The sequence below is a fragment of the Carya illinoinensis genome, chromosome 11 (genome assembly GCF_018687715.1).
Source record: "Carya illinoinensis cultivar Pawnee chromosome 11, C.illinoinensisPawnee_v1, whole genome shotgun sequence".
Lineage (NCBI taxonomy): Eukaryota > Viridiplantae > Streptophyta > Magnoliopsida > Fagales > Juglandaceae > Carya > Carya illinoinensis.
The window spans coordinates 20,039,364-20,059,029 of NC_056762.1; the positions used below are offsets into that span (position 1 = coordinate 20,039,364).

General features: G+C 34.8%; 1 long non-coding RNA gene across 1 annotated transcript; it reads left to right on the forward strand.

Annotated features, from left to right (window-relative positions):
- The first annotated feature begins 14,478 nt into the window (after positions 1 to 14,478).
- LOC122280396 lies at positions 14,479 to 15,090 on the forward strand. The gene is made up of 3 exons (XR_006229896.1): positions 14,479 to 14,524; positions 14,640 to 14,750; positions 15,017 to 15,090. It is a non-coding gene; the product is annotated as an uncharacterized LOC122280396 (long non-coding RNA).
- Positions 15,091 to 19,666: the final 4,576 nt, after the last annotated feature.

Genomic DNA, 19,666 nt, shown 5'->3' on the forward strand with positions numbered 1-19,666 from the left:
ACATAGCCAGACTCACACATGCAAATCACACATGCAGAAAAAGACCACTTCAGACAGCAATCATTCGAAATGCACACATGCAGAAAACATGGACCAGCTCACACATGCAGACCAACATGCAATACACATGCAAAACCAACAAAGCATTCAGACTCACACATGCAACACACACATGCAGTAGACTCACACACGCAGCACGTTACAGCATATAGCATCATTCGGACCAGTTCACACATGCAGACCAGCAAAGCATTCGGATTCACACATGCAGGAACACAGCAGCAGAAAGACACCCATTCACACATGCATAAGCACATCACACATGCAGAAAAGTGCAGCCCACATGGACAGCACACATGCAGCAGCTGGACGTGCAGCAGATAAGTTATGTGCTGCTGGAAGCTTTTGGCATGTAAAGCTGAGAGATGGAAGCACGTTGAAGACAGCAGGATGTTGGAACTCACAGATGAACGTGCAGCAACAAACCCACATAGACAGCACACAAACGGAAAGCACATGGCAAGGTGGTCTACGGAAAGCACATGGCAAGGTGGTCTACGGAAGGCACCAACCTGGACGTGCAACAGCAGCAAAGTTATTTTTTTTCTTTCTTTTTTTGTTTGGTTAGCTGAAGCAGAGGAGTTATGAGCTTTGCCTATATATTATTTTTCATTGGAGACCTAGGAGGAGGGGAGCTGGGAGTTTTATTTCATTTCTTTCGTTCCAGACTGGGGCAGGCAGAACTTCTTGTTTTTCTTTTTACGTTTTACCCTAGGAGGTCGGCGGAAGGCTGCTCTGGAAGTCCCCGTTGTTTTCTTCTTCTTTTTTTCACTTCGGCGTATTATTTTTTTTTTGGTTTCAGTGGGACGGAACTCATTCTCGTCTTGGGAGATTTATTTCTTTAGCTTAGTTTTTTTTCCATTGCAGAAAAGGGGACGGACGGAAGCTCTAATCCTCTCGCTTGTAGTTTTATTTTTCTGTTTTTTTTAGTTTGGACAATAGGGTGGTTCAAACCTGGGCTGGTTGGCTAGTTTTGATATTATTTGTCATTTTCTTTTTCTATTCACAACTCTGCTTCTTAGCTCTTAGTGGTAGTCGGCTGGTTTTGTTTTTATTTTCATTCTTCTTTTTTGTTTAGCTCTAGAGAGTAGAGTAGTCTGAAGTTTAATTATTTTCTCTTCTTTTTCATTTGGACGGAAGGCGGTTTGCTTTGTCTTCATGCATTTAATTTTCGTTTAGCAATTCGACGTCTTTGTTCTTCTTCTTTACGTTTTTCTTTCGACTAGCATCTTGGAGGTGGCTTTCTTCTTGGTTAATTTTTGGCTTTTGGCTCATTTTTATTTTAGATTTCTTTTTCTTTCATATTTTGTCATGACTCATCTTAGACTTATTTTTGTTGTTAGAAATATCATGTGTAGCTAATTTCTAAAACTAGGGTTGTGGAATGGGACGTGATTTGTTTTGGATTCTAGTTTAATGCAATATGTTGTGATTGAACGTTGATTTCACTATATTACTAGTCAGATCTAAACTGAAAATAGATTGCAGCTCTTGCTCTTGTTTTGCTGTTGACGTAAAGCACAACGAAAGCTTGAAAATTATCAAGGCTTCTCTCAATTGTTTGTTAATGTGTGTTTGGCTAGTAAAGTAGAGAATCCCTTAGAAAAAATATTGCAAAACTTGAGCTTAACTTTTTATCTTCCGATTAGCACTACCTGGATTGGATTGTTAATCGAGAAAATTATCTAGAATCCGAAATAAAAAGAGTCTCATACCCAACCCAAGTGTTCGTTAATTTGTTTTCTTTTAGAAACTCTAATTTCAACTTTCATTATCTTTTTGCATTGCATTTGAATTTTATTTTCATCTCTCATACTTGATTCATTTGTTACTCACAAATCTCTTATACGCTTTGATAACCCATTGTCCCTGTGGAATACGATCCTGGACTTATCCTTGATACAACTTGATACTTCTACACTTGGAAGCACATTCGACCACAAGTCAAGTTTTTGGCGTCGTTGCCGGGGACAACTGGTGCTTATTAGAGCATTCCTCTACTGCTAAGAGGACGTTGTGGAGCTGTGAACCTTTTCACAGCCTGGGTGACATCTAATCTTTTTCCCTTCTCTCTGTTTATTTTTCATGGTCTTTGATTATCTGCTCTTGTTTGTATGACTAGTTGGACTAGAGACCATACATCTCGACTGTTTAGGACACAATCATTGACATCTTTTAGCTCTGCATCATCTTCTGAAGAATCATCATCAGACACTGATAGCATCATGGCTGAAAATGAGCATCATGATAGGGAAGTGGAGAATCCAAATAGGACTCTTAGAGAATATCTTCAGGCTGTTAGGACTAGCACACCTTCTTGCATCATTTTACCTATTAATGCAAATACTTTTAATTTCAAACTCGGGATGATTCCATTGTTACCACACTTTCATGGTATGGAATCTGAAAACCCCTATTTGCATATCAAAGAGTTTGAAGAAGTGTGTTCCACATTCATGGATAGAACATGCACTGATGAAGTCATAAGATTGAAACTGTTTCCGTTTTCCTTAAAAGACAAGGCTAAGACATGGTTGAATTCCTTAAGACTAAGATCCATTGGGACTTGGCAAGAAATGCAAACGGAATTTTTAAAGAAATTTTTTCCCATGCATAGAACCAATGCCTTGAAAAGACAGATCATGAATTTTGGCCAAAAGGATGTGGAAACATTTTATCATTGTTGGGAACAATTCAAAGACCTTTTAAATGCATGTCCTTATCATGGATATGAGAATTGGAGGGTCATTAATTTTTTTTATGAGGGGTTGTAACCAAAAATGAGACAATTTGTGGAGACCATGTGTAATGGAGCGTTTTTTAACAAAGAACCTGAGGAAGCCTTTGAATATTTTGATTATTTAGCTAAAATGCACAATCATGGGATATATCTGATGTTCATGATAGGTCGGAAAGTTCAAGGACAATTTCAGGGGGTGGGAAATATAATCTGAGAGAAGTAGATGATTTGAATGCTAGGTTGGCTTTGATTTCTAAGAAATTAGAAACCATAGAAATGAAGAAAGTGAATGAAGCACAAGCTGTACCTCAGATTACCTTGAGCTGAAATATGTGTGAGGGCGAAGGGCATTCAACTAATGATTGCTCGACCATTCCTACCTTTAAAGAAGTTCTCTTGGATCAATCTAATGCTGTTAATATGGTTGCTAAATCTTTTTCAGGTCCTTATTCCAACACTTACAATTCGGGATGGAGAAATCACCCTAATTTCAGTTGGAGGGGTGAACAAGCTGCTTTACCTGCACCCAACATAGCTGGTCCTTCACAAATTGTACCTTACACTACCCCAGGAGGTCCAGGACCATCTCAATATGCCAACCACATGGTCCTAGCTTAGAAAAAGAACCTTGAAGATAATTTCCAGCAATTATCCACCAACTTCCAACAGCTGTCCACCAATTTTCAGCAATTCATGCAAAGCCAAGCTGCTATTAACAGTCAAAATTCACAAGCCATTGCTGAGATTCGAGGGTCAATCACAAGGTTGACTACAACCATGAGTGCTTAAGAGAAAGGGAAGTTCCCTACACAATCTCAGCCTAATCCCCAAGGCCAAAACCACCAATTTCAAACTGTGGCAGGAGATTCAAATTTCAAGCAAGTCAAGGCTATTACAACCTTGAGAAGTGGTAAGGTGATTGGCATCCCAGCTCAAGAGGTAGAAAAGAATGGTAACACTTCTAAACCTCCTTTTGAAAATGAGGAACATGATCATTTGAAATCTGAAAGTGTCCCAAGCACTGCACTTGCACCTTTTCCTCAAAGGTTAGCCCCTTTGCACAAAGATAAGCATCACACTAAAATTCTTGAAATTTTTAAGCAAGTTAGAATTAATATACCATTGTTAGATGCTATTCAACAGATTCCTACCTATGCTAAATTTTTAAAGGATTTATGTACCGTAAAAAGAAAATTGAATGTGCAAAAGAAAGCTTTTCTTACTGAGCAGGTTAGTGCTATTATCCAAACCAACACTCCTCCCAAATACAAGGACCCAGGATCCCCTACCATAGCTTGCATGATAGGGAGCTCAAAAATAGGCCAAGCATTATTAGACTTAGGTTCAAGTGTGAACTTATTGCCTTATAATGTTTATGTTCAGCTTGGATTGGGTGAGTTGAAATCTACTTCTATCACATTACAGTTGGCTGATAGGTCTATTAAGATTCCTAGGGGTGTTGTGGAAGATGTTTTGGTTCAAGTAGACAAATTCTACTATCCAGTAGACTTTGTCGTACTTGACATGCAATTGACTAATCATTCTACTTTCCAAGCACCTGTTATCTTAGGAAGATCCTTCTTGGCTACTTCTAATGCACTCATAAATTGTAGAAGTGGAGTTTTAAAGTTGAGTTTTGGAAATATGACCTTGGAGCTAAATATTTTTAATCTTTGCAGGCAACCGCAAGAAGTTGAAGAAGTTCATGAAGTGAATTTGCTGGAAAATTTCATTGATGAAAACTCTGCACATTACTTTCAACTTATTGATTCTTTAGAGGAATTTGAAGAAGATTTGAAAATATTTGATAATGTTAATAACTCATCTCTTGTTTCCTCAATAGGTCAGCAAGTTACACCACCATGGAGGCCAAAATTTGAGCAACTTCCACCATTGACATCAACCCTCAAGCCTTCGGAGGAGCAATCCCCAATTTTGGACTTCAAACCTCTTCCATTGGAGTTGAAGTATGCTTTCTTAGGATCACAAAGCACCTTCCCTGTGGTAATTTCTTCTCACTTAACTAGTGAACAAGAAGATAAATTGCTAGAGGTCCTTAAGAAGCATAAAAAGTCTATTGGGTGGACAATGGCTGATATAAAAGGTATAAGTCCCTTGGAGTGTACCCATAGGATTTATTTAGAAGATGAAGCAAAGCCTTCTAGGGAAATGCAAAGAAGGTTGAATCCCACAATGAAGGAAGTGGTTAAAGGTGAGGTGTTGAAATTGCTTGATGTGGGTATCATTTACCCCATCTCGGATAGCAAGTGGGTAAGTCCTATTCATGTAATTCCAAAAAAATCCAGGCTTACCATTGTTAAAAATGAACAAAATGAATCGATTCCTACGTGGATTTCTACTGGTTGGCGCATGTGTATAGATTATAGGAAGTTGAATGCCGCCACTAGGAAAGATCATTTTCCTTTGCCTTTTCTTGATCAAGTGTTAGAAAAAGTTGCTGGACATGCCTTTTATTGTTTCTTAGATGGATTCTCTGGTTACTATCAATTAGAAATAGCACCAGAGGATCAAGAAAAGACCACCTTTACTTGTCCTTTTGGTACTTTTGCTTTTAGGAGAATGCCTTTTGGTTTATGCAATGCACCAGCAACTTTTCAAAGATGCATGCTTAGCATCTTCAGTGACATGATTGAGAACACTCTAGAAGTGTTTATGGATGATTTTTCTGTATTTGGTGATTCATTTGAGAGTTGTTTAACCAATTTATAAGCTGTTTTGGCCAGGTGTGAAGAGAAGCAATTGCTACTTAATTGGGAGAAGTGCCATTTCATGGTACAACATGGCATTGTTCTGGGACATATTGTTTCATCTAGAGGACTTGAAGTAGATAGAGCAAAAATTGAGTTGATTTCTAAACTTCCAATACCTAAGTCAATAAAAGACATTAGATCTTTTCTTGGGCATGCGGTTTTTTATAGGAGATTTATCAAAGACTTTAGCTCTACTTCTAAGCCTCTATGTAAGCTATTGATGAATGATGTAAAATTTGATTGGACACCCGAGTGTCAAGAAGCTTTTTGTCGGCTTAAAACTTTGCTAACCACTGCTCCTATTCTTCAACCTCCTGATTGGTCACTTTCTTTTGAAATCATGTGTGATGCAAGTGATTTTGCTATAGGAGCTATTCTTGGACAGCGTAGGAACAAACTTCCTTATGTCATTTACTATGCAAGTAAAACTTTGAATTTTGCTCAAAAAAATTATTCTACTACTGAAAAAGAATTACTTGCTGTGGTATTTGCTTTAGAGAAGTTTCGTGCATATATTCTTGGTTCTCCTATAGTCATCTTTACTGACCATGCAGCTCTCAAGTATTTATTGACAAAGAAAGATGCAAAACCAAGGTTGATTAGATGGATACTTTTACTCCAGGAGTTCAATATTATCATCAAGGACAAGAAAGGAGTAGAGAATGTGGTAGCCGACCATTTGTCTAGGCTCACAGTGGCTGAAACTGAACAACCAACACCTGTTCTTGATTCTTTTCCTGATGAACATCTTATGTTAGTTGAAAATTTGCCTTGGTTTGCTAATATGGTAAATTTCTTGGTGACAGGACAAACACCACTTCATTGGAGCGCTCAAGATATACGGAAATTCATGCATGAGGTGATATCGTTCTTTTACGATGATCCTTACCTTTTCAAGTATTGTTCAGATCAAATCATTAGGAAGTGTGTACCCAATGATGAAATTTCTGGTGTCTTAAATTTTTGCCATACGGAAGCTTGTGGTGGGCATTTTTCAGCCCACAAAATAGAGGCCAAAATTCTTCAAAGCGGATTTTATTGGCCAACCTTGTTCAAGGATGCCTTTAGTTTTTGTAAAACTTGTGAACCTTGTCAGAAATTAGGTAGGAGAAATATGATGCCTATGCAACCCATACTAGTGATTGAAATTTTTGATTGTTTGGGGATAGATTTTATGGGACCATTTCCTTCTTCTTATGGCTATTTGTACATTTTGCTTGCTATTGACTATATTTCTAAGTGGGTTGAGGCAATCCCTTGCAAATCTAATGATCATCAAGTTGTTTTAAAATTTTTGAAAGAAAACATTTTTGCAAGGTTTGGCATGCCTAAAGCCATAATTAGTGATAATGGCACCCACTTTTGTAACAAGCATTTCTCGGCCTTAATGAAGAAGTACGGTATCCATCACAAAATCTCTACTCCCTATCATCCTCAAACTAATGGACAAGCTGAACTAGCAAATAGGGAGATTAAAAACATTCTTGAAAAAACAGTTAACCCAAACAGGAAGGATTGGTCTTTGAGATTGTCTGATGCCTTGTGGGCTTATAGAACAGCCTTTAAAACCATTTTGGGCATGTCTCCATATAGGCTAGTGTATGGTAAGGCTTGCCATTTGCCTGTAGAATTGGAACATAGAACGTATTGGGCCATTATGCAATGCAATTTTAACATTGATAAATCTGGTTGTGTGAGAAAATTGCAGTTGTCTGAGTTGGATGAGTTGAGGAAGGATGCCTACAACAACTCTAAGTTGTCCAAAGAAAGAATGAAGAACTTCCATGACAAACACATCCAACGTAAGACTTTTGAGCCTAATCAAAAAGTGTTATTGTACAACTCTCGGTTACACTTGTTCCCTGGTAAGTTAAGGTCTTGATGGAGTGGGCCTTATGTGGTACAAACTGTTTTTCCTCATGGTGCTATAGAGATAATGAATCCTCTCAATGGTAACATTTTTAAGGTTAATGGTCAAAGGCTCAAGCCTTTTATTTCTAACTTTGCACCTGAGGAATCTACTCTACATTTGCTTGATCCTAATTGATGGTTCTTGATCTATCCATTTCTTTTCATTGTTTTCTTTTGTTCTTCAGTTTTTATCTTTTATTTTGGCTGCATTCTTTTCAAAGCTATCCAGGTACTTCCTTTTCCTCTTTCCTTCAGTTTTTCTTTGAATTTTCGGTTCTTCTTTTAGTTGTTTTGCCCCTTAACTTCTCTCTTTGTATAAATTTTTTCGTTTCTCTTGTATCATTGAGGACAATGCTACAATCTAGTTGGGGGGTGGAAGAGAATTTATTTCTCTGTTTGCATGCCTTAGACATATTTTGGTCCACTTAAAAAAAAAAAAAAAAAAAAAAAAAAGAAGATTTGTTGAGGTCATGGAACATGTGGAATGTAGTGCAAATAAGAGTATATGTCAAAAGAGGGATTTATCCATTTTATTTAGTTGTTAAACCAAGGGAAAGATGTTAAAAGTTTTGCTAAAACACACACAACACATACCCGGAAGGCCTAGAAAGAATACATTGAGTCATTGTTGGTTGATTTACACTTCAATTGTTTGAGACTCTAATGAACCATATCCTAATGGCTTAGGAAGAAATCTGAAATGAATTAAATAAGGGACAAGCCAGGGATCAAAAAAAAAAAAAGAAGAATCCTTTAGGTAGACTAGTGGTAAGGGCCGACTTGTGAAAGTGTGGGTAGGCGCACATTCATAGGTCTGATTACCCCACTAGGAAATCTAAAAACATAAAAAAAACAAAAATTACATTTGTGTAGTGGAAAAGGCTGCCTATTACCGGGGTCCTTACAAAAAAAAAAAAAAAAAAGGAAGTAGGCGCCTTTCAAAGTGTAATAGCGTGAAAGCCGCCACTACAATGGTTTTGAATTAGAGTAAGACCAAGTGGTTTTCTCATATTGGTTGTTGTGATTGAAACTGTTAACGTCTCTTGGTAGTCGATCTTGGAATTCTAACCCCATTTCCATGCACTTGAAAGAAAGCAAGCTTTGTTACCTGTAATTCCCTTGGTTGATTAACTAAATTGTAGATAAATCTCTTAGTTGATACAAAATTCAGATTAATCTATCTCCAGTGTTCTTAAACTCAACAAGTCTATTTTATGGTATGTGATTCTCGAACTTCTTTTGAAATTGTAGTTGGAAATCTCACCTTTGCATGAATTCATTCACTTTATTTGCTAGAATCTAGCAAAAAGCTAGTTGGGGGGTGTGATAAAGGGTTAGAATTGCATAATTAAGTTGTTTAAATAAGTGATTTATTGTATCAAATAAGGATTGAACACTTAATTATGCATCAAATTCTAATATTGAATGTCAAATTAATTGATGCCAATATTTTTGCACATCAAAGTCTCATATTTGCCCTTGAAATACTTAAACTATAATATCATTTCATTTATATATTGTAGGGCATTTATGGAAGGAAAGAAAGAATGGGACCTATGAGAAAATAGAGAAATTGATAATGGTTTTATGGAATCTCATCTAATAGAGATCAAAAGCAAACAAACTCACTCGGACATCACATGCACACAGCCGGACTCACACATGCAAATCACACATGCAGAAAAAGACCACTTCGGACAGCAATCATTCGAAATGCACACATGCAGAAAACGTGGACCAGCTCACACATGCAGACCAACATGCAATACACATGCAAAACCAGCAAAGCATTCAGACTCACACATGCAACACACACATGCAGTAGACTCACACACGCAACACGTTACAACAGATAGCATCATTCGGACCAGTTCACACATGCAGACCAACAAAGCATTCGGATTCACACATGCAGGAACACAGCAGCAGAAAGACACCCATTCACACATGCAGAAGCACATCACACATGCAGAAAAGTGCAGCCCACATGGACAACACACATGCAGCAGCTGGACGTGCAACAGATCAGTTATGTGCTGCTAGAAGCTTTTGGCATGTGAAGCTGAGAGATGGAAGCACGTTGAAGATAGCTAGATGCTGGAACTCACAGATGAACGTGCAACAACAAACCCACATAGACAGCACACAAACGGAAAGCACATGGCAAGGTGGTCTATAGAAGGCACCAACCTGGACGTGCAGTAGCAGCAGAGTTATTTTTTTTTCTATCTTTTTTCGTTCGGTTAGCTGAAGTAGAGGAGTTATGAGCTTTGCCTATATATTATTTTTTGTTGGAGACCTAGGAGGAGGGGAGCTGGGAGTTTTATTTCATTTCTTTCGTTCCAGACTGGGGCGGGCAGAACTTCTTGTTTTTCTTTTTATGTTTTACCCCAGGAGGTCGGCGGAAGGCTGCTCTGGAAGTCCCCGTTGTTTTCTTTTTTTTTTTTCACTTCGGCGTATTATTTTTTTTTTGGTTTCAGTGGGACGGAACTCATTCTCATCTTGGGAGATTTATTTCTTTAGCTTAGTTTTTTTTTCCATTGCAGAAAAGGGGACGGACGAAAGCTCTAATCCTCTCGCTTGTAGTTTTATTTTTCTGTTTTTTTTTTAGTTTGGACAATAGGGTGGTTGAAACCTGGGCTGGTCGGCTAGTTTTGATATTATTTGTCATTTTCTTTTTCTATTCATAGCTCTGCTTCTTAGCTCTTAGTGGTAGTCGACTGGTTTTGTTTTTATTTTCATTCTTCTTTTTCGTTTAGCTCTAGAGAGTAGAGTAGTCTGAAGTTTAATTATTTTCTCTTCTTTTTCATTTGGATGGAAGGCGGTTTGCTTTGTCTTCATGCATTTAATTTTCGTTTAGCAGTTCGACGTCTTTGTTCTTCTTCTTTACGTTTTTCTTTCGACTAGCATCTTGGAGGTGGCTTTCTTCTTGGTTAATTTTTGGCTTTTGGCTCATTTTTATTTTAGATTTCTTTTGCTTTCAAATTTTGTCATGACTCATCTTAGACTTATTTTTGTTGTTAGAAATATCATGTGTAGCTAATTTCTAAAACTTGGGTTGTGGAATGGGAGGTGATTTGTTTTGGATTCTAGTTTAATGCAATATGTTGTGATTGAACGTTGATTTCACTATATTACTAGTCAGATCTAAACTGAAAATAGATTGCAGCTCTTGCTCTTGTTTTGTTGTTGACGTAAGGCACAACAAAAGCTTGAAAATTATCAAGGCTTCTCTCGATTGTTTGTTAATGTGTGTTTGGCTAGTAAAGTAGAGAATCCCCTAGAAAAAATATTGCAAAACTTGAGCTTAACTTTTTATCTTCCGATTAGCACTACCTGGATTGGATTGTTAATCGAGAAAATTATCTAGAATCTGAAATAAAGAAAGTCTCATACCCAACCCAAGTGTTCGTTAATTTGGTTTTTTTTAGAAACTCTAATTCACTACAAAAAAAGGCAAAATTGGTGGCGTTTATATGCGCGGCGTTTGTTTATGCGCCGGTAGATATATAAATTTACCGGCGCTTAATGTTTCCGCCGGTAAGTTATTGAGATTTCCGACATTTAAATTGTTACGCCGGGAATAATATATAGCTTTGGCGGCGTTTATAACAACGCCGCGAATATAGTAATTATGCACTGGGAAAGTAATAGTTTCCTGGCATTTATATTGTTACGCCGGTAATAATTTGTGTTTACCGTGGCGTTTAAATAAACGCCACTAATTTATTGATTATACGTCGTTATATTAATCGTGTTTGCCGACGTTTATAATATCACGCCGATGATAATATATAACGTTAGCGGCGTTTCATAAAACGCCGATAATTGATAAACTTTACACTGGTAAAGTGTTGAATTTTTCGGCGTTTATATCATTTGAATAAATGCCGGCCATTGATTAATTTTATGCCAGCAATTGATTAATTTCAACGTTTATAGTGTTACACTAGTAATAATTATATAGCATTGGCGACGTTTACAAAATGTCAAAAATTGATCAATGAAACACCAGTAATTGATAAATGCGCCGGCGTATATATTGTTATGCTGATAAGAATATATAACATCAGTAGTGAAAGCTATTATAAATTTATTGGTAGTAAAATAAATAATAATAATAATTTATTTAAATAATACGACAATATCCACAAAATCTTAATTAGTTGAATTTCTGAGATGCCTTACCAGTAAATGTCATATATCGCATTCCAATTCTAAAGGGAGGGAGGGAGGTTCAATAGAACTATAGAAGAGTAGGGCTGTTCATCCGAGTTTGGAACGGGTACTCGGGTATGCCCAACCTGGAAACTGGATTTCAAATCCGGACTGGGTCCGACCCGAATTAGCCGAGTTATGACCCGGGTTGGAACACAGATGAATCCAAATTCTTTGGTTCCGCACTGAACCCGCATTTTCTCTTTTCTTCTTCTTCTTCTTCTTCTTTTTTTAATAAATAGAAAAACCTATATATTATTAAATTTTTGCAAAAAATAAAAATTAATCTTGAAAAGCTTAATTTTTTTTAAAACATTTTTACAAGCATATATTTCAAAAAATCATATTAAAAAACATAATGCATTGAACATGGTCCATAATAATAAAAATATATCAAAATAGAAAACTTTATGTAAAAAATAACTAAAGTTAGAAACTAATTACCATTTTAACTAAATGCATGCAAAAGAAAATATATACAATATTCATCATGTAAAAATGTATGCAACACACAATATAATTCACTACATTATTTTGTATTTATACATTGCATTATAAAATAAAAAATTACAATATATGAATCATTTTGATTTTGGAGACATTGTTTTGGTCATGGTCCTCTCGGGTTTGGCAGTAGACTTTGGTTTCATCATGTGGAGAGCTGGAATCTTCAAGTTTTGGGCCCTCTTCATTTGGATTTGCTGCACCCATGGAATTCACAAATCTCCAATCTACAAAGAATTCAAAATATCTCTGCTAAAAATATATATACATGTATATAATTGATAAAGTGACCAATAAGCAAACTGCAGTGCAGAAATTGACCTTAAATGAGATGGGAAGATGCAATTGGTTCACTTAACAACCAACTTCGTATCATCTGTGGACTGCAAAAAATACCCTCTGTTCTTTTTGTTACTCACAGCTGTTGGATGATTCAAAAAATACCTCAGGCTCATGACTTGTGGAGAGCAAGTTTCATTCCAATGGACTCACTATTTTACAACCCAGTTCATGAAAAGCCAATGTGATGGTTTCACTTTATCATTTAATTGATATGTGAATATATTGTTTGAATTCAAGCAAGAGTTCAAACTCTGTTTCCTTTTTTTTTCACAAAGAATTCAAACTTTTAACTTGTCAACATCATATCTTTGCTTAAAAACCAAAATACCATGAGCAAAAAAGACCATAGCTAGCTAGTCCTCTCCATGTTTATGAATAAATATACCAAAACTTGACCAAATTTCATGCATATATATGCTTGAAAACTTACCAATAATTAGCTGAAGTGAATGCAGTTTGACTGAAGTACATCATACATAGGTATGGTTGGAAATTTGTTTACAAGTTTTTAGAGCAGATGACACCTTTGGAGTCCAAGAAACAGAGATGAAGGCAAATGCAAATTTAAATCATTTGCAACTACATATTCACAAGTTTGAGGACCTGGAAAAAGTTAGCTAAATATTGAAGTAGAAAGCTAAATATTCTTCAGAGATTAAAAAACATAAAAGAAATCTATAATTACTTAGAGCTGGTTTTGGTCTGAAATTTTACGGTCATTTGGTATTCCTAAGGACCTATGTCACATATTGAGGTTGAGTTAAAGAGATGAGATAAAGGCAAACTAAGAGACTAGAACTTAAGATCAATCAGAGCTAAAATCATGTCAAATTTTCTGCACTAGCTTGATAACCCAATAAGTTAGTTGTATACCTGTTTCAAAACCCCCTCCTTCAACGATAATCCCAACTACACAAGCAATGAACTAGCGTTTAGAAAAATTAGAAATAAGCATGATGTATGGGTAGACATAGCATAAACATAGGAAGAGATAGTTCTTGATAAACCAGAAAATTCTAATGAAATCCTTAGTTGTTTACTTAGTTATTAGCTTGAGTAGAAGGTAAAAAAATACATACTGATCTCTACTAGTTTAACACATAAAAATGGAAGCCTAAACATAATTAATCTTGTAGCATGTTTTGTCGGTTATAAGTTTCAGTAGCCATTCAGCTTCATATTCTAATGATCAAATGATGCTACAGAGTTTGGACCACAAAAACAAGAAGAAACTTTCATTCATATATATATAGACACACCTACCATATTAAAATATAATTTTCATATGAAAAGCCCAACAACTAGGACAAACTTTAAAGAGACTTTTCCAAAAAGTTAACCATATTGATGTAGGACTATATATATATATATATATATATTGGATCCAACTGATCTTGTAGTACAAACAAATGTGGGAAGCATAAAAACAATGCTAGCAGCACCAACACCATCACACAATGCACACTCCATAAATAACAAAAGAATTATTGGCTCAATTGAATTATTTTCCTGAATAAAACAAAAGAAAATGTTGCAATTGAAGGTACAACCCTCAATAGAAAAAACTAGCGAGAAGAAATGTTGAGCTCACATTTTTAAAAGATGCATAATCGAGGATAAGGAAATATCCCAATTAGAAGCTTCTAAATTCATCAATTTTTTTTTTTCAAAATCTGAGAACCAAGACAGAAAAACTTGTAGAAACAAGAATCATATGACAGGTTAGCTTTTGTACAGGGCCTACCTTTATGACAGGTTGAATTGGTTGGGACTTATTTGGCTAAGCCAGATATTGGCATGAGGAATGAAGAAACCACATCCAACACCAAGGACCCATTCTCCAAACCTCTAGATTGCTACAAAGGGACTTTGCCATCAAGCCATAAAATCTATCACCTGCTGGAGTATGACCCACTCAATCCCAATCTCAATTTTTTATGAACTCAATTCAAATTGTGCCTTAATCCGTTGATTTTTGGTAACTTGTTTAACTAATTCAATTCCAGATTCTGATTTTTTTTTAATGAACTCAATTCAACCATGCATTAATCCCAACTCAACTGATACCAAACTGTTTGGCTCAATTATTACAGACTGCAACTTTGACTCAAAAGAACTCGGAGTCCACTCGAATGTTAGCAGTACAAGAAGAGATTCTGGAAAAGGAGCTTGGTGAAATTCAAAAGGTGCTACTAGCCATGCAGGTAAATGAAACACATTTGTATATTAAATTCAATGGCTACAATATTTGTTTTAGTTTGATGACTTATTTTTCACCAGATTTGATATCAAGATTGGACTCTCTTTTATATATCTGTGTGTAAGGTCATTCCTATTGATATCTCGATCATTTATTTAAAGGTTGTGCAGTGATCTCATTGATGGTGAGAACTATGGATGTTTTCTTGAACTTAATTTTATGTTGCTAAAATGCTTGTATACTGAATTTTTGATTGAATGTTATCTATAGGAGCAGCAGCAAAAACAGCTTGAACTGATTCTTGCAATTGGAAAGACTGGGAAGCTATGGGAAAACAAGTAATCTATACAAGTAATCTATATTTTTAGAGTCAATATATTGCAGAAACAAGTCCTTATGATATTAGACATGCAAGTAATCTATATTTTGAGGGTGTTATACGAGTACTGGGGCATTGCGGCATCAATTGGGTTCCCATCACCAACTGTGGTACCAAGGATTAAGCAAATTACACAACAATTTAAGCATAGTTACAGATAAATTACGAAACAATTTAAGAAAATTACAAATTGAGGTTGCAAACAACTGAAGATTGACATAGGAGGGCATTTGTGCTTACTCAAAAGCAGGGAGACAAAGAAATGAAGGGGTTGCAAGGTACAAAACCAAGAGCCTTCATCAAACTTACAATAGAGGAACCAGAAAACCCTTGAAATAGAGATTAATGATTCAGATTTGGAAACACGAGACGTACCTGTTCCGGTTCATGTTCTGGCTCCAGATATGGAGATGGAGTGAAGGAATGAAAGTTGCGACGGTGCTGCAATGGACTGGTGGGTTTTTATTGATTGGGACTGGAGAGAAGAAGCTTTTAACGGAGAGAAGGAAAAGAGGGAAGGAGCAGTGCGGGAGACAAGCGGAAAGCTAGAAAGAAAGAGGGAAGACATTAGCCGCGGGAAGGGTGGGAAAATACAATAAAAAAAAAAACATTTAGAGGGAATGATTCCCGCATTTTTTTCACAGCAAATTTTATTATGGACAGAAATTTCGTTTTTAAAAATTAATATTCGAACAATAAAATAGTTGTTTGTATGTAATTTTGAATCATCATATTTTTTGAAATGAAATTTAAATTTTATCTCTAAAGATATTTTAAAGTTGTAAATCCAATTGGAAGAGATACCTTTTTATTTTTAATTTTTTAAAAATTAAGAACAACGAGAAAGTCTAAATTGGCATATATGTAAATCTAATTGGTTGGAGGGAAGCTGAGGGAAGAGAGAAAGAGTGTTTGCAATAAGGGTGTGTAACCGGATCCAAATTATAAAAATTGGGCGATTCTCTGCTTTGAATTAATTGGGATTTCAATCCGGATGGATAAACGGATTCAATACATATATTCGGCTTCGTTTTCAAATTTGATTTAAAATTCGGATATCCAGATTATAACCGGATTTAATCCGGGTTTTTTTTTTAATTCTTTAGAACTTTAAAAAAAATTATAACTGGGATTCAAAAAAAGAAAAAAAAAAAAGAAAAAAAAAAGAGGATCCGGTTACGGATAACCGGGTCTCAAAACCGAATTCAAGTTTATTTTAACAATTAACAATTAACAAATACTAATATATAGTTATTCTAATCATTATAGTCTATAATTAATACTAATATTTATAATGATACTAACAGCGTAATACTATATTATTATTGGTAATATACTTTAAATCTATTTATAAATTAGATTATAAATAGTTATAATATATACTAATACTAAATAATCGCATATAAAATAATCACATATATACTAATACTAATATTCTAATATAGACTATAGTTATACTTATACTAATATAGTTGTACTAAATCACCATAACTAATACTAATATATAGCTATACTAATAGTCTAATATATTATATAGCTATAACTAATACTAATAATCTATATATACTAATACTAATAGTCTAATACTGATACTAATAGCGTATAGCCTGGATTCAAAAAAAAGAAAAAAGAAAAAGAGGATCCGGTTACGGATAACCAGGTCTCAAAACCGTAATGTTTTGTATTCATACTAATAATCTATTATATTCTTTAATTTATTATGTATAACTATGTAGTCTATTAATCTATTATATATATAGTCTATTATATTAATACAATTTAAATTTTATGACCTAATACTAAATACATACTAATAGTATAATACTATATTACTATTAGTATTATTATACTTTAAGTCTATGTATAGATTAGTATATAAATCACTATACTAAATAATCACATATAAAGTAATGATATAGTAATACTCATACTAAATTACTAAACTAATACTATCAATATAGTCTATCAATAATATAGTTATAATAAACTAAACTCACTATAACAATTAACAAATACTAATATATAGTTATTATAATCAATATAATTAATACTAATATCTATATAGTATATAAATCACTATACTAAATAATCACATATAAAATAATCATTATAGTCTATCAATGATTCAATAATATAGTTATAATAAACTAAACTCACTATAACAATTAAATATTAAAAAATACTAATATATAAAATTATTATAATCACTATAATTAATACTTATATTTATAATTATACTAATAGTGAAAAGTTAAGTTGGCGCCTCCAGTACGCTGCCTCAAAATTTATAAAAATGCTATTGACATATTATCTATGACGACCTTATCTATATTAATGAAGCTATTAGAGATGCTATTGACATGTTATGTTTTAACATTGTTCATCAGATATTATTATTATTTTTAAAATCCAGCCAAGTAATGTTTTGTATTTAGTTATTATCATTAAATTATCTTTTAAACCAAATAAAAGTATAAAATCTTAGAAGTAAATGTGTTCAAGTCTATTATTTAAAATTATATTTTTACTAAAATATTGTATGCATAAATAATATGTTAATAATAAAATAGATAAAATTGTCAAAAATAAAAGAAGGTTGAAAATTTCAACTTGGCGCCTCATGCCCTCAACTCCCTCTCAAAATTTCAGTAAAATTTCAAATCCTCTCTCTTGTGCCCGCGCTGTGCATCTTTTGTTCTCCCACATTTCGTTCACTCTGTCTCTATCTCTGTCTCTGTCGCTGTCTCTGTCTCTCTCGCTCTCTTGCTCTCTCATCGCCGATGCTCTAGGCACCACCTTCGTCTCCAACGTCCGACCAACCACTACGGTAAGCTTTCTTCTTTTCTCTCATTCTCCCACGCTGCTTCCCCCTATGTGAATGTGTGTGTCTCGGTCTACTCTGTTATCGCATCTCCGTGCAGCACCACCATCGTCCACGTTCACCGAGTCACCTGCGGTAAGCTTTCTTCTTTCTGTCATTTTATTCTATTTCTCCCTCAAAACAGAAGTTACTGCTTTGCTTTTGTGAGGTCTTTTGTGTTTTTCAGTTATAAAATTTTGGAGTCTAGGGCTTGGAATGAGAGGCGTATATTGGGGTTGATTACTATCCCTTCTACACAATCCTCCAAATTATAGTTTCTATTGATATTAGGGCTTGGAATGAGAGGCGTATGCTTGGGCTAGCATGGATTTGGGGATTTTTGTGCTTGCGGGTTTGATCTGAAATCATCAGCAGCAAATGAATGCCCTAACTTGTGATTTCACAAGAAAGTTCTATAGTTTGGAGCTCAATCTATAGTTTACACCTTTATAGAAGTTCTGAGTTACTATTCCTGGCCATGAATTCTGCTTTGTTGAAGATAATGCCTTCACATAGCTAACTAACAAACTAACAAAAGGAGTCAATAAAAGAGCCAAAAGGATATTCAAAAACTGCTTTGTTGAAGTTTTGAGGATCGAGCATTGGTTTAAATATTAGAATAGAGCATTGGTTGTGCTAAAAAAGAATCTGTAAGCCTTCTTTGCTTTAAATATTAGAATAGAGCATTGGTTTAGAGTGTTCTGAACACTAAATCTGAACACTAAATTTTGTATTTTGCTTCTTGAATGGAGGTGTCAAAGATATTAAGTAAATGAAGGTTTAGCATGAATTCAATGTAGGGGTTCCTACTTAATGTCACTCATTTCTACACTGCAGTTGATGTATTATTTACTTCTTTGTATTATTGTGCTTAGTTTAAAGGTGAAATTCAACCAATTAGTTCTAATTGGAGTTTTTCCTTGTTCATTGGCTTTTGTAGTCTCCTGAGAATTCTCCTACAGGCATATTTAATCAGCAAAGCAGTGCTATGGATATGAAATCAAGGTACTCTTTATCCCTTATGCCAGCCCATAATATTATTGTTGGGCGTGACATTGGTGCTCTAATTGTCTGTCTTGTTCTGCAAATGGAAAGCAATTTTTGCTTTGGGGAGGTTATATCTCAATTCACTTAGTTCTTTTAAGGTTGTTTTAGTATATTCAATTCTAGTTGGTGTTGTTGCTTTGCTCAAGTCTTCACCCTATTATTTTAAGAGGAATCACATGTGTTTGCCTGTTTGGCCAAGTGATGTCGAGAATATTCATTGTCACACTGCATTCTATTTACTGAGTCCATGACTATTTACGTCATATCTTAGATAGATTGTTGACTTTTTGGAAACTAGAAGGATCTTAATAACTGACCTAAAAGAGTATACTTGTTTCTATTTTTCTTCTTGTCCTCCTTTCTTTGTTTCTTGAAATTTTGAAAATAGTGGTAAAATGGAAGATATGGCTAGTTAAGAACTACCAATTTTTCTTTTCTCAAAAAGAACTATCAATTTAAGTAAAAAAGTGCTATCTCTTAATTTTATAGGATCTCTATGAGAAGTTGGTTCACTATCATTTTCTTTCCAATTTTTTATTCACTTAAAAGACAATAGTACTAATCAAATCACTAGACATATACAAAGGCATGAAAACCAACAATGTTGTCTGTGTTGGAAAACTTAATATAACAT